This window comes from Bos javanicus, chromosome 5 (genome assembly GCF_032452875.1).
Source record: "Bos javanicus breed banteng chromosome 5, ARS-OSU_banteng_1.0, whole genome shotgun sequence".
Taxonomy (NCBI): domain Eukaryota; kingdom Metazoa; phylum Chordata; class Mammalia; order Artiodactyla; family Bovidae; genus Bos; species Bos javanicus.
Window position 1 is genome coordinate 60,970,517 of NC_083872.1, and position 15,950 is coordinate 60,986,466.

The 15,950-nt window shown below is 42.6% G+C and overlaps 1 protein-coding gene and 1 long non-coding RNA gene across 5 annotated transcripts in view; one reads left to right on the plus strand and one right to left on the minus strand.

The window, feature by feature from the left end:
* The first annotated feature begins 348 nt into the window (after positions 1-348).
* ELK3 (ETS transcription factor ELK3) overlaps positions 349-15,950 on the plus strand; it is a 69,960-nt gene continuing 54,358 nt past the window's right edge. Inside the window, exon 1 of one of the 3 annotated variants that reach the window (XM_061416987.1) lies at positions 349-708. The gene's annotated coding sequence lies outside the window, so the exon portion shown is untranslated. The remainder of the gene's footprint in view (positions 709-15,950) is intronic. The other 2 variants (XM_061416988.1, XM_061416986.1) reach the window with 2 other exon arrangements.
* On the minus strand, positions 3,403-11,445 carry LOC133247769 (uncharacterized). Of its 2 annotated transcripts, none has more exons than XR_009736488.1 (3): positions 11,168-11,445; positions 7,586-7,767; positions 3,403-5,033 (listed from the first exon to the last, which is right to left on the minus strand). It is a non-coding gene; the product is annotated as an uncharacterized LOC133247769 (long non-coding RNA). The 2 variants fall into 2 exon arrangements; XR_009736487.1 differs by having other exon boundaries at positions 3,403-5,053.

The window sequence follows — 15,950 nt, forward strand, 5'->3', positions numbered from 1 at the left end:
CCGCCTCCCCACTTGGGGCCTCCGCGTCCAGACCAACCGGGCAGGGCAAGCCCCTACAGCGGCGCGCAGCGCAGTACCCAGCCCAGGGACCCCCGGTTGGGCGGCGGGGGGAGGTGGTTAGAGGGTGGAGAAGAGGGACCCCCCAGGCCCCGGCCGCCACCCAAGGTCAGCCCCTGAGCGCGCCGGGGCAGCTCCTCCGGGTTTCTGGCCGACTTGCCCGCCCCCCCGTGGGGAGGGGCTGCGGCCACTCGGAGTCGCCAGGGGTCCGGAGGCTCCTCCCCGGGGGTGGCCGAGCAGGAAGCGGGGAGCGCGGCGGGCGGGGGCGCGGGCGCGGTGCGGGGCCCGGGGCGGCGGAGTATGCGCGGGCCTCGGCGGCCAGCCCCGGCGCACAGCCGCGGCCGGGGCGCGCGGCGCGGGGCGGAAAAGCCTGTTTACACAGACTGCACACCGCCTGGGGAATAATGCAGTAAAGGAAGTGAGCCGGCTCGGCCTGACTGCTCCAACTTCCTGCTCTCACACACACCAGAGGGGGAAAAAAAAAAAAAGAGGAGCGAGAGAAAGAAAAAAAAAGGGGGGGAAATCAGGATCTCATTACAAGAGCAACAGACCGTCTGCAGACGCCTGTCAGCATGGAAAGTCGGGGGCTTTCGCCCGGTTCCTCCTAGAAATTCCCCCGAAGAAGGATCTTGAAAGCTCCCCCACATCTGGGTAGGTAGTAGGGTTCGTGCCTGTTGCTCGGACACTTGCAAAGTTTCGTGGGGGTTGGTTTGGGTTTTTTTTTCTTTTCTTTCCTTTCTTCTGTGTGGTTTGGTGGGGGTGGGGCGGGTGGGCACCGCGTAGGAGGCTGCAGGCCGGGGGGCTGCTAGAAGGCCGCGGGGAGTGGGCGCCGCGGGATGTTCCTGCGCCTGGGTCCGCGCGTCGGCCCCGGGGGCTGCGGCCACCCGGCGCGGGCACACCCCGCCCTGGGCTGCGCTGTGAGCCCGGAGGAGGGGGCGCGCCGGAGGAGCGGGGGACGGTGAGACTTGGGGTCCCCGGGAGGATCGGTGACTGGAGCAGGCTGCGTGCCTGGAGACTGGACCACCGCTGACCTTCGAGGGGGGCTGGGACTTCCTCGGGGTTGCAGTGGGTACGGATGCTCGGATTCAGGGAGAACAGGGGTGGGGAGGGAAGAGGAGGGCGTGGGGAGCCGAGCGGCGGGGCTGGGGGCCGCGTCCCCTCTGGCTCGGCAGGTGACCCCCAGCCCGGGTCGGCGCCCCAGGCGCACGCCCAACTGGACCTTATAAAGCTGGCAGAGTCATTACTGGACACGGTTTGGGAGGAGGACCCGGCAGGCCGGCGATGGTCTTGGAGCCCGCAGCAGTTTGGGATGGGGCTCTTCAACTTGCAACTGAATGTTGGCCTGTAATGCTACTGTAACTTTAGGGGGTAGCAATCACAATTTTGGACGGTTAAAAGAAAAATCGGAGGTCTGGATTTTTGTTACGTTTTCTGAACCGAATCATCTTGAGGACAAGCTGCAGTTAGGCGGCGGGTGGGGGTGGGAGAAAGAAATGTTATTTCAGAAACTGCAAAAGGGGCTTTTTAGAAGAAGAAGAAAAAAAAAAAAAAAACGAGTGTCGGGAGAGTTTCTGGCTTGTCTGGAAACGGCAAGACTAATTGCCATGCGCTTCCGCTTTGAAACTGGCAGCAGACAGCATCTTGAAAATGACTCACTAGAGGAGCTCACAAAGAAACTGTGGTTTGCTCCTTCTCAGGTTTATGTATTTGTGCCTTTTACAGTTTCCTTTGTAGTGTTCGAGGGGTCACCCGCCCCTTCCCCGCCGGCCCCCTCCCACCCTCCCGCTTTTGGAAGCCCCTGGCGGGTCTTTAACTCCCCCAGCACCCCAGCCGGGAGGTGGGGGACGCCGGGGGAGGCTGAGTTGTTTTTGGAGTTGGCTGGGGAGAGGGTTAAAGGGATTCTGCTGCTGCAGGGGGAAAAAGTTCCCTGAATTTTCCACTGGCTGCTGCAGGAAGAGAGCCCCTTTAGTCATTGCTAAGTAATGTCTGCACACACACCAACTAATCTCATTAGGAGTTTCCGCTGCTCAGCACAGGAGGGGTTTTGTGCAGCCACTGTCAGCCGGGGGAGCCCTGCGCTGGAGACCGAGACAAGTTATGGCTTTATTTACTTAGAGGGACAAGTCGCCCAACGAACCTTTTCAGGGTAGCATCTTAAACTTTGAAGTCATTTTGGATTTTGGGCTTACAAGGTTTTTCTCTCCTAGCTGTCCGTGCGCGCGCGCGCGCGTGTGCGTGTGCGTGTGTGTGTGTGCGTGCGTGCGTGTGTGCGTGCGTGTGTGTGTGTGAAGTTTCTGTTACCCAAGCAGCTCAAACACACCCATCCTCTCTCATCTGTGCTTCAGTTGGAGGGGGAGAGGGGGGGTGCGGCGGAGGTGATGAGAAACCGAGCGTGTTCCAGGCAACTGTTAATGAGCTCAAATTGATTTCTGAGTCTTATTGGCAAACAGAATACCCTCTGATCTCTCTCCCTTCTCTCTCTCTGTGTGATACACTTTTATTTGGGAAAGGTCAGTTATGAGTTTCAATTTATGGGGATTATAAAATTACAAATTGTGTTAGGAGGGCTCGCGGGTCAGACAGTTAAGAAGACTGTCCCTAAATGTTTTTAGGGTTTCCAGTAATGATCCTCCCTGCAAAAACCCCTGATGGTCATTCTATGCCAAATATAGCCAAGGCCTTCTGGGCTCTTTTTTTTTTTTTTTAACCTTTCAATGTTGGAAATGTGTAGAGTTACTAAAAAGGGTAAATAATTTTAAGGAACCTGATTGCAATTGTGGATCTCCTTTATTGACAAGGACATGCTGCTCTCTTGAGGAGTTTTTAAGGTGTCAGTGTTTCTTTTCTGGTGGCAAAGCATGTCCTGAAAACAACCCAACCAGCCCCACCAGGGTGTGAGTCAGTGGACATGAGTACAGGATGTCCCCAACACTGCACCTGGCACAGAGTAGATGCTCAATAAATTGTTGCATTGAAAGCTGTAAGTAGGATAACAGAACTTACAATAAACAGATAAGGAAAAAAGCTTTCCAAAGGCAGCATCATTCTGCAGGATCTATCTTAAGGATAAAGGTTGTAAATATTCTCCTCTGTAGACTACATTTCCTTCAAAACAAAAAGGAGGTCAAGTTCTTTATTCTGATAAGTTATTATTTGGAATGCATGATGTTCATTTATATCAGTCCTCAACTAAGAGTAATTTTGCTTCCCAAGGGATATTTGACAATATCCAGGGACATTTTGGTTGTCATAATCAGAGGGGATACTACTGGCATCTACTGAATAGAGGTTAGGGATGCTGCTGAACATCCAACAATGCCCAGGATAGCCCATCACAAAGAATTTTCTAGCCCAAAATGTCAGGAGTACCCAGACTGAGAAACTCTTGTTTACGTTAATGATGAAGATGATAACTTTCATATGAATTCATTCAACAAATAGGACATATAAAAATCATCATTGGCACTTTTCTGTCATGTTGAATAACAAAGTAGGCAAGAATTTTCTCTCCCTTTCTCTTTTTGGTTAGTAGTATGTGTGGAACGACATGTAAATAATGATAGTGTGATGGCGTACCTTTGTGAGCTGAGCTAGACCCTCTCTGAAGCTGACTTACCTGGTACTAATGTTGTCTAGACCAGAATGGCAGTAGCCCAGATGGGGGAGAGCAGTGGTTTTTTTTTTTTTCAGCCCTATTTTAATTTTGATGTTTGCTAAACATTTATGAAAGACCTTCTCTTATTTAAAAAAAAAAAAAGCTTAATAATTCAAACCTGGTAATACGTAATAACTGTAATTGTGAGATCCTAATTGAAATTTATATTTGTAATAACTTTTTAGAACTTGAATCTTTTCCTGAAATCAGTTGTAAAGGGCTTCCAGGCAGTGCATATAAATTAAAGTATTCCATTCTTAGCTGTCAGATACTGGATTTTATGCATCCTGTGCTGCCCAATTATATGTTTATCAGATTCAGAAAACCAACATGGTTGCAAAACATTACCTAAAACCAAACAAACCCAATACACTGAAAAAAAAAATTAAGGATGTGACTTCCTGGAGTAGAGGGTTTTTTTTTGTTTGTTTGTTTTTTGCTGATGGTGAATTGCTGCTTACTAATTAATGGCTCTGCTCCTTTCTAGTCCCAGGGAATGATTCAGCCATCTTTGTGATTTCTAGACCTGGGGTTCCTCATTAAACTTTAAAAGAAACAAGATTCTCTATCCCTTTTGGGTTTGACCTGACTGTGGGCAGACAGCTTCTGCCCCTAAGGGCCAATACCTACATATACGGATGAGCAGTTGTGGTCATTTGAATGAAGGGCTCCATTTCTGGCAGATGTTTCTGTATGTTTAAGGCAAGATTTTTTCATGTTTTATTATTTGTCTGTAATTCCCTTTTGCCTTCATAGATTGATATATTTGAGGTCACATTAATATAGCAATATTTTCTAAAGGTTGTTTTTTTCTATTATAAAAATATTAATGTGAATTAGGAAGAGTGAGAAAACCACACAGAAAAAATAATAAACATCTCCCATAATCCCTGTTAGCACTTCAGTGTATTTTTTTTTCTGATCTTTAAAAATACATACACACATACCCACACATGCACACACAAAATTGTTAATTGGAGTCACACTATACTTTCTGTTTTGTAACTTATTTTCAGTTAATATATCGTGTAACACAGTTTAATAACTTGTCCTAAGACCAAAATCATCACCCATAGAGCTTGTATTTATTGATCCAATAAATGTGTTGACTCAACAGTGAATTGACATAATTTCTACATGAACTGGTTCAGTATTTTTGTCTCTGTGGCTCCCAAGTCATGTTCTAAGAATGCTGCCCTCATGAAAGACTGAATTCATATATGCTGTGAAGTTTGGGATTTTGATGAGCTTCTCTGTGATTTAAGGATGAGTCATGATTTGCAGAAGAATATCAAGATGTAGTAACAGGAAGTCCAGGGTGCTACACATCAAAATAGAATGCTCAGTGGTGAAAACAGAGAAACTAGGTTAGACCAGAAATACACCTTGAACTTCTCTAGCTGTAAAGAAGGGAAGAAGGTGCTTCTTGCCCATTGGGTGACTCTTATTCATTAGTGTTTCATTTTATATCAGTAAAGTTTCCGAACTTTGAAGTTGGTATCTTCAGTGAATTTGCAGTTCAAGATTATTATTGCCCGTGACCAATTTGAATTGAGATCATCCAGCTTTTTGGCTGAGACTGTGGCAGTGAGAATGTGAAAATTCTGGTTTTGCCACTTAGAATACAGCCTCAGTAAAGGGAATTATCAGTGTGTGTGTGTGTGTACTGTTTCTTTTTGATTGATACATAATTGATTTATAATAACGAGCTAATTTCAGATGTACAACAATGATTCAATTATGTATATTCTTTTTAAGATTGTTTTCCTTATAGGTTACTACAAAATATTGAGTATAATTCCCTCTGCTGTGCAGTAGGTCCTAATTGGTTATCTGTTTTATATATAGTATCATGTATACATTAATCCCCACCTGCTAATTCATCCCTGCCAAGTCCTCTTTTCCTTTCAGTAACCATTAGTTTGTATTTTTCTGTGTCTGGGGTGCACTGTTAACACATCCTATGGGCCTTCAAAAATGGTAGATAATTCAGTCTTTTATGTAGAAATTTGACTCCTCATCATCCCTACCCACAACCAAAATGAAAATGATTTTCATCCATTACTGGAAACTCAAATATATGTCAGCAATTTAAAAATAAACTTTGAATTGACCTTTTAAATAAGTTGTAATTTGGTTGACTTGCCACTAGGAATTACTCACAGACCACTTTGTGTGTTTTAATTTACAGTTGCTGGAAAGTTATTATTAAATTAGGAATTAAATGGGATTATTTTATAATTGGATGTGAGATTTATTTGCATATTTTTAAAGAAATTAAGATGATAGTTATGCTAATAGATTCTGATTTGAATTGGATTAAAATAAATTTACTCATATACATGCTCTAAAAAGAAGTTCCAAAGCACATAGCATCCAAAGTATTTTCAAAGTTACCATATCTAAGGACAGTTCCTAATTTTCCAAGTATAAATATGGGAGTGATGAGACTGTTTGGTGAGGTTAGGGGTCATTTACTCCAAAAGTAGAATGAATCTGAGACTCTTTGTGTCTTTTTATTTCTTTCACTGATGTACAATTTACATACATGAAATTGCACAGATCTGAAGTGTTACAGTATACACCTATGTAATCCCCACCCTTTACCTCCAAGGAGAGAAATTTCTATCATCTAGAAACATTCCCTGGTTATTTTTTTCATTATATTATGGCAATTTCATGATTCTACCATGTAACTAAACCCCAGAGCTCCAGGATAAAATACTGTAGTATTTTTATTTGATCTGCTTGGTTAAAAAGAAATTGTCAAAACGTGTGGATTTCCTCATCATCCTGTAAGAGGGGAAAAAAAAATCCCTTCTACACTACTTAGTATCACTTATGCTAACCAACAGTCATATGTATGTTGCAGGAAAAAGTAGATTCCCTTAAAACAAGTTGGGTTTAGAGGCTAACTTGTTAGATCTCCCTGGACGGAGGTTTTCCTGGCCAGAGGATAGAGTGGTTGGAGAGTTAGATCCAAAGTCCTATTTGTGTTGGATTTTTTTTTTTTTTTTAGAATAGAGAACTTGAATTCTTCCAGGAGTTATGAAAGTGTAAAGTAAATGTTGGCTGTCATCCCCCAAAAGCTGACTTTGAGAGACAGGCAGCAAGTTTTTGAAACTGTTTGGTGGTGGAAAAAGGGATTCCCCGTAAGTTTCCCTTCAATCCCATTTCTGCCCCTTGTTGAATCAGGATCACCTGAGGGAAGGTGCCAAGCCCCCTTTCCTCCTCCTCTTGAGGTTTGTGACAGGCACCCCTTGTTTTAAAGACCATGACTGCCTCATTCTTGGGGACACCAGTGACTATCTCCAGGTTGGGTACTGAGTAGCCTGGATAAGATTTTGATCACCAGGTTGGGTCCCTGCTCTTCCTCCTGATCATATTTGAAAGTCCTTCCCCCTCGCTGAATCTGAGGGGGTCCACATTTCCCCTCATCCCCTCCAGTCCCTTCCCTGCCCACAAGCTAGAGCAGTCCTTCAAACCCAGTTCCGACCCTGTGGCTCCTCTGCTTATAATCTCCCAGCGGCTGCAGCTGGGATACAGACCAAAAATCTCTAATGTAAGCGACATGCTGTGATTTAGGCCAACTCCACTGGCCTTTCCTCAAGTTCTCAAATGTGTAACGTGCCCTCTGACCACTGGGCCCTTCCAAATGCTCTTCTGTCTTCTGGGAATCCCCTCCTGGTCCTCTGTTCCCATCAACTTCTCTCACTACACTTTTGAGCCAGCATCTGGTCATCTGTCAGGTCTCTGCTCAACCATCCCTTCCCCGGGGAAACCTTTGCCAGTTCTCCAGACCAGATCTCCCCCATCTTCCATCCCTGGCCTTTAGAGCCCTTGTCACCGGATTTACTTGTGTTTTCCTTTTACCTGAATTCTTCCTCTGCAGATTCTTGCTATCCAAGCGCAGGTACCAAACAGTTTCAGATGTTTGTTTCTGGAGCTGGGGTTGATGTTTCTTCTTATTCCTTAATACTCCTTATCCAAAACTCAGGAACCATGTAGATTTGATAGCTGGCTACCCCTTGTTATCTGAAGTCACCATCCAAACCCTGAAATTCATTAGATGCAGAAACTGAGGGATATCTGCACGTGAATGTATCAAGATGTATTGCTCATCAGTCTTGCCCAACAGTCTGTAAGCTCCCACTGGGCCTCATCTTTTCTCATCCTTGTATTTATTCCAGCCCTTTGTACAATATGTGACATCCATTGAGTTAAAAGCAACCTGAAGGGGAAAGATTTTGTCAGTATGGCTCTTCTCCCCCCATTTTGCCAGTGAACTTGATATTGCTATTCCTAAATCCAGCTCTTTCTTAGACAGTAAGTTATTTGAATTAATAAGAGGCATATCTCTTGGTTAAACCAAATAGACAGCCAAGAATGTCCTCTATTGAGGATATATTGTTCTCCAGAGTTTTTGTCCAGATTTGCAGCAAAAGTGAATTTATAGAGATCAGGTTAGTGTGTTATCATCTGAGGGGACAAACTTTAGCTCTGTTGTTGATAAGTGTTATACTCAGAGTGCTTGGTTAGCAGTTAGGTAATTTATAAAATAGTACAGCTTGAAAGAATCTCAATGTAAAGTTCTTTCCATATTAAAATGAATCATTCTACAACAATCATAGTCCTTTATTGAGACTTCAGTTGACCAAATTTCCATAGGTTCCTTGGGCTGAGTTCCATAACAGTCACTGTTAAAAGTGCTTCTTCATTTATACTAAAACCTTTGTGTAGCTTTTGTTTATAACTGCTTATAGTAAATGACATTTCTGATTGAGTTTTAAAATAATAAGACTGCCTGGGTGATGATGAAAGGATGAATAATTAAATACCTAAATTGTTTTCAGTTGAGGGCTAGATCGGCTGCTAATTTCAGCTGGGTTTTGCCGAGGAGTAGTTTGTTGATAGTCAAACCTTGATTAATCAGAAGGTGTAATTAAGCAATATTTTTTTTCTCCCTGCAGTTAATTGTCAGAAGAGAGAGATTATGACAACTACCACAACAAAACAAGGCCCAGAATTTATTCCGGGATGTGCTCCCACGTAACTGCAGGGTCCCTCTGTAGGAATTAACTGCAGGAATTCTTAAGATGTTTACACCTGTAAGTCCTTGTCATTATCACAATGGTGACACGAGAGCCCAGGAGAATCAGAATGTTCTGTTAGGCAAACGAAAAAGGCTGTAGATGTGAGAACAGTTTCCCAACACTAATAGTTAAGAATATGTCTCTGATTAATAGTGAACTGGAGAGGTAACTTCCTCAGTACCCCTTTACTAGAGCATTGGCATGTGTGTGTGCCTCTGTGGATGGAGCTACAGGAGGAATGCATGAGTCTAAGAGAATGAGACAATACATGGTCTCAGTTTTTGCTCCTTCTCCACAGAGTCCCTCTTCTCATGTGGGATTCAGGCCCCAGTTCTATATAGAGGATTGGCATAAGGGAAAGTTTGCCAGAGCTCTTCATCTCATCCCAAAGAATCATTGCTTTGAGAACTCAAAAGAGCTTGGATTTTTTAATATAATTTTCAGGAGAGAAGAAAGCCCCATATAGAACATACAGGAAGGGACCAAACCACTTAGCATCATTTGAAGACTATGTGGATGCAGCTCCTTGATCTTTTCTGTATGGTCTTACATTTGAAATTCTCTGGATTCTAGACTTCATGAGGGTTTTGGGGAAGCTATTTTTTGCTAACATTCCTGCCTGTTTTTAAAACTCCAGATACTGATCACTTAGACCAGAAGGTGTTGGGTAGTAGAGCATGGCTAGGTTTTTTTTCTTTCTTTCTTTCTTTCTTTCTTTTTAGAAGCATTTTAGGACAAACATCTCCAGATTCTCCCAGTGATATTCTGAGTCAGGGTTGGAAGTAATTAAACCCCAGGTGGAGAGAGAGAGAGAGATGCTGTCCCATGGTGCTGAGTCTCTAGAGGAGGGAAGATTGCCTGTTGGTGAGCCCTCTCCATCTTTGATGGTGGAGGCAAAACCAGAAGCATGGATCATCCAGCCACTTAGCGTTCCTGACTTTGCTTCATTCACTTCTTTAGGTTCTTTAGCACTGATTCTCAATTCTGCATTTGTTATCCTTAGATGCAGAGTAATTTTGAAGAGTGTTAAACAATTTCCTAAAGTGAATTACTTTCATTACAGAAGTATATGCTATTAAAAGATGTCTTAAAGCAAACCGAATGACCCAAGAGTACTTGGGGCTCCCAGAAGCTCAGCATCACTGCTCCCCAGAGTTTTGACCTGCTTTGATTTAAGTCAGAACTGAACCACAAGAACAGCACCCTCCTCCAGGCTTTGCCACATCCTTTGTTTTTTTTTTTTAACCTAAATATTGTACATGCTGTGTGTGCTCAGTCACTTTAGTCATGTCCGACTTTTTGCGACCCTATGGACTATAGCCTGCCAGGCTCCTCTCTCCATGGGATTCTTCAGGCAAGAATACTGGAGTGGGTTGCCATGCCCTCCTCCAGGGAATCTTTCCAACCCCAGGATTGAACCCAAGTCTCCTGTGTGTCCTGTATTGCAGGCGAATTCTTTACCCACTGAGCCACCTAGATATTAAGACTTACCAATTTGTCTTTAGGAAAACAGAGACTTTCAGACCTTGATGGAGAAGATCATATATGTACCAAATGCTTCAAATACAGAAAGGGTGATTTTCTTTAGCAAAGGGAAAAGATCATCTAAAGTTGAAGCTGGCACTTATTTTGTGCAATTAATATATTTGTGTGGAACAATTACTGGAAGAGTAAGCAGAGGAACAAGTCATATGTGACATGTAAGAAAAGGGCTAACCCGACTTGGTGGATGGCAGGTGCCCACGTGGGAATTAAGGTGTGTGAGGAGGCTTTTTGGCACACTGACGTTGGATGCTGATGCCGCCAACAACGGTTCTCCTGTTGGATGCTTTTGTTGGTTTCTTAAAGGAAACGTGTGCACATCAGCCTGACACGAATGAATGAACTCTCAGTCTTCCACTTGATGACAGTTTCATTGTTATTTTGTTCATTTATTCATTGCAGTTTGGGGGTTAATAAACAGATTTCAAGTATAACGCCTTGAAGAAGTTTAGTTTTGAAATCACACATTATCTGTTTTTGCAACATAAAAAAAAAAAGATACAAATAATTATACTCAACAGAAACACCAAGATATTTTAAATGTGTTCCACTTTCTACAGTTTATCTACAAGTCAGGCTAGATTTTTGAAATGGACGTTCTCTCAAACAATGAGATGCCTTTTGCTTGCCATTTTACCTTCATGCTGTTGCAGTTTTGCTTCATGTTAAAAAGAACTTTATTAGCAGTTATTTGAATTTAGACGAAACTCTGCATTTTGGTACCATACTTGTCATATATAGCTACCCTTGGTATCTCTACAAAAATGTGGGAGAGAATTATGCATATGGAGACAGTAAAGCTATAAAAGTGAGACTCTACCTTCATGACTTTAGACGCAGCTAAAATCCCCCACAGATGTCCACCACATGAGCAGGTGATGATATTTTGAAGACTGCAGAGTCACTGTTTTTTATAGATCCCTTCCAATGTGAACATATTATCATACCAGATTTATGTATAAATGTTGAGGCCGAGAATTTGCATTTTCTAAACCATGCCAAGCATTTTGTCAAGAAGAGCACTCAAGAGAAGTAGTGATGCTCAAGTAAGCGTGGATCTTTGCTTAGGTAGCCACCCCTGGAAGGCAGGTCTTTTGTGCTTCTCCAGAATCCCTAAAGATGATGTCACAAATACCAGGAACTTGTCACTATTTTTGTAACAGTACTATATATAGTAAGGCCCCCAAACTAGCTAATGTTAGTCAATATATCCCAGCCAAATTTTGACATTTTCACAAACCAGCACATTTTGTGAAATGTTACACTTCAGAAAAAGGAAAGGGGAAAGGTTTATATTTATATTATTATTAGCCATTTGTAAACAGTTCAAAAATGCTGTAACATTTCTAACACCGATCATATACTTATAAACAATGTCAAGATCAGCCAACTAGTATCATTTTCTATTTTTAGAAGACATGGAAAATGGTTTTGGTGGACTTATTCCAGGAAAAGGGAAAGATAACTTTACTGGGAGTGTTGGTGACCATTTTTCTTTTAGTGATATAGGCATTCAGATATGATTGAAGAAATGATGCTTTTTTAAAAAAAACCCTTTATTTGGAGTATAATTGCTTTGCAATGTGGTGGTATTTTCTGCTGTACAGCAAAATGAATCAGCCATACGTATACATAGATCCTCTCTTTTTTGGATTTTTATCGAGAACAGTGTGGAGGTTCCTTTAAAAAATTAAAAATAGAACTATCATGATCCAACAATCCCGCTCCTGGGCATATACCCGGGGGAAACCATTCCAAAGGATACATTCACCCTAATGTTTATTGCAGCACTATTTACAATAGCCAGGATGTGGAGGAAATGATACTTTGATTATTTTAAGTTCCGTAGAGAAGACAAGAGAGTTTCCAGTGTCTCTGGGAAGACCACAGCTCTCTCCCTCTCCTGGCCGATGCCAGGGCTCTCTGGGAAGGAAAGCTGGAAGGAGAGGGTCAAGGGTCCCTTTTGCTCCATCCTGTTCCCAAGATCAGGAGCCTGATGTGTCATGTGTGCATGAGAAACAGTCGCTGGCCAAGAGACGTGTTCAGATGATGGTGGTAAGTGGAATTGAGATGGACTGAAATGATCTGTGGGAGGCTTTGGTCAGACAGAGGAGCAGAAGCAGTGGTCACCATGAAGAGAGTTTGAGGGACTGGAGATCAGGGCCACAAGGGAAGGGGAAGCTCTGAGCCTTTCCCCTGTCAGGGGGAAGCGAGGGAGGTTGAAATGCCTGCAGATGTTGGAGGTGGCCCAGACTGAGTGCATTCAGACCAGGGAAAGGGGAAGATGCACAGATGGTTACCTTTCTACCAGGAAATGCCCGACCCTGCAGCTGGACAGGGACACCGAGCACAGCTGTGCAGATTTCCTGCTCCCCATGGTCCCTTGGGGGGCCTTCTGCAAGGAAGAGATGGTGTCGCAGGCCACTCCTGACCCCATCCGGGACTCCTTCCTCCCTGGCCCTAGTGTCGGCCCTGTGTGTGTGTGTGTGTGTGTGTGTGTGTGTGTATACACATGTGTGAGAGAGACCAGGCAGATGTGATGTTGATCATTTGTGTGGGTGCATTGAAGGAATGGCCTGAGGACCAAGGACACAATTGTTAAGCAAAATATTGCTGGTCACCATTGATGGGAAAAGCGCACTGTCCAGAGTTCTAATTAGCAGAGTTTATGACATGACTTTTGTTTAATTCAACATGTTTTCTGCCCCCCCCCCACCCCCCGCCGCCCCTTTTTTTCTCTCTTATGTTTCCACTGGGTGGTGCTGCAGGAATTCCTACCTTTTGCCTTGAATCTACCCTTCCCAGAAAGACGCCTCTAAAGCATAATAGGAGGAAGTCAGTCCTGATTTAGAAAGATTTTACAGTTTCAACACAATAGTGGAGTTTGGAGGATGCTCTGGCAGGAAATGTCTCAGTTTCTGGATGTGGAAAAACCACCATCATGTTGTATCATGCAGAAGTGTTCTGACTGCACTCTGTATATCCTTGTGGAGTGTATACGCAACTTACTATTTAGCACAGAGGAGCTTTCAACTTTACCTGAAAGGTTATAGTTTCATCCTAGTAGAAGTGGCATGTGAGATTTCCTTTGTTTTTGATTTTCGTAAAAGTAGGTAACTAAACATTTTCTGCCTTCTACATAGTTCACAGATTAAAAGAAAATATATCTCTCTGAAGGCTTTATTTGAAGCTGAAGGTATTCCATTTTTATTTTAAAGATCATTTAGACAGCATATTGATCAAAAGGATATCTTAGATTTTTACTTTTGAAATACTCTTCATCAAAGAAAAGTAGTTTGTAGTTTGCTAACCCTGTATGGAGCAGGGTTAGGGTTGGTCTTACTTAAAAAGTTGAAACAGAGAAATTAACATTCTTCCCTGAGATCATGCAACTCCTCAAGGCCATGACTATGATCAGAATTTATATGTTCTGACATCCAGTGTTTCTCCTTGCACACAGGATTAAATTTTATTAACAGTACAGAAATTTAGGGAAAAGATTTTTCCATTCAAAGGCCTATGAAATATAAGAATCAGTGGGTAGTGTGGAAGAAAAGTACCCACTGGAAATTAGGGAGTTCGTTAAATTGAAGCTCAAACTTAAGAACACTTAGCAAGGTTTTAAGTAAGTTTTACTCAATGCAAAACACCTTTTTTATTTTATATGCATGTCATGAGACACCATGAGATCCCACGTATTGCTTTCTTAGAACCTGAAACAGGGATTTCCCAGAGATGTTGGTTTTTAAAGAAAGTATTTTTAGCCTCTGCTGGGTGCTCACCAAGTCTGGTAGGTCACATCTTTTTAGTGGGGTCCCCAGCCTGCCCCTATTCTCAGTGATGTGTTTCTCATGAGTCATATCATTGTTAAATGAAATGCATGCAGGTTTGGGGCTCTGCTTGGGGGGCAGGTGAGATCACCTACCTTTCATTTCCCATGTTCCTCCTGATCCACCATCTAGCGCGTGCGTACACACCAAACGGGAGGATGTCTTTCCTATTGAGAAACAACTAGATAATAGAAGGCACAGTTTCTTATCATCAAGAAGCAACTTTGGTTATTTAGCATTGGATGAAGCTGCCGTGTATTGAAACCAATAGTAGATGTTTTAAAAAAGGGCAACTTTTTTTTGTATGTTTTTAAATGATGGGATGGGTTCAAACTTTCTTAGAACCAGTTGGAACAACTGGAGTTACAGAAGCAAAACCAGAAATGAACAAGGAAACTTCTTGATTTGATGTCTCATGGGAATGTTAACTATATTTCCTTCTGTGTTAAAATGGGGGGTTTCTCTTAGTAGCTATAAGGTGTGCATATAAGAAATGAAACCTCTGCTGGGAGAACTGTGTGTGGTGATTAAGAAGCTGGACTCAGAATCCAGGTGCACCTGGATCCAAGTCTCTGTTTTCTCATAATACTCCTGTGGCTGGAGCATCTTACTCTACCTCATTAAATCATGGGTATCCAATTTAGACAACGTAGTAAATGCATAGTAAATGCTCATCACATGCTAACATTAAAAAAAAAATTCCTCTTTAAAGAAGAAATTGTGTTTTTTTTGTAGAAGCCCTATTCTTGAAAATTCCATGGACACAGTATTGCTGGTGGTGGGGAAAGATATAGCTAACATTTCCTTTAGAATGGGGCTCTCTGAGATTTATAAATTATCTTTAGGATCTAAATATATCTTTTTTTCCCCCACTAGAGAATGTTAGATTCTCAAAAAGGGTCCATAGACCAAACACAGGAGGAAGATACTGCCTTGGAGATGAGTGTGTGTATGTGTGTGTGTGTGTATCTCTTCTCTCGGTATATTAACAATCGTATGTTTTAGGTTGACTATAAGAGATTGCTGGTATTTGACTATTTTCAACCCATGAAAACAATATCATATGGTTCAACCTAATAGCTGTATGGTTAAGAACATAATTTGAAATAGCATCATAATGAGAAGTTATAATGAGGGATGATTATAATTTATTTTCATATGTTACTTATCAAAGCCTCAAAAGTCAGAATTCATCTGACAGCCTTGGACTGCTAGTAATCATCCTGATATACAACAACTTCTGCTGTGTACAGTACTATCCAGCGGTCTTAAATTTTCACTGGGGACTTAGTGGTAGTTTGATCACCTTGAATGAATCATTTTTCTAGCACCATATGACTTTTGATCCAAATGACTACTGTTAGGAGAATTTGCTTAGTACTTTTTTTCCATGTTGAATTCATACGGTTAATTACTCTGGGGAAGGGAAAAAACTCTCGGTGAGTTTCCTTGGGCAATAAGCATAGCAGTGTTCTTTCAGAAAGCAGAGTTTGGCCGTTGTGTTGAGGGTTAAAACAGAGCTGACACACAGGCAAAATGAAACCAGAGCTGCAATTACAAAGTGGGACAGATGTAGGAGGCCAGGTTTCCTGTGGCCCATTTTCCAGTTTCCTGCCTACAACCTGCAGAAGAGGAAGCTGAATGTTACCAAGTATGAGAGCTGGAGGGAGATGTGCTTCAAGCCAGAATTAAGATCCTCGAAAACAACGCAGACAACAAACACAATTGCAAAGAAAGCGAAGGTTCAGGTTTTAGTCCAAAAGTGTCCGGGAA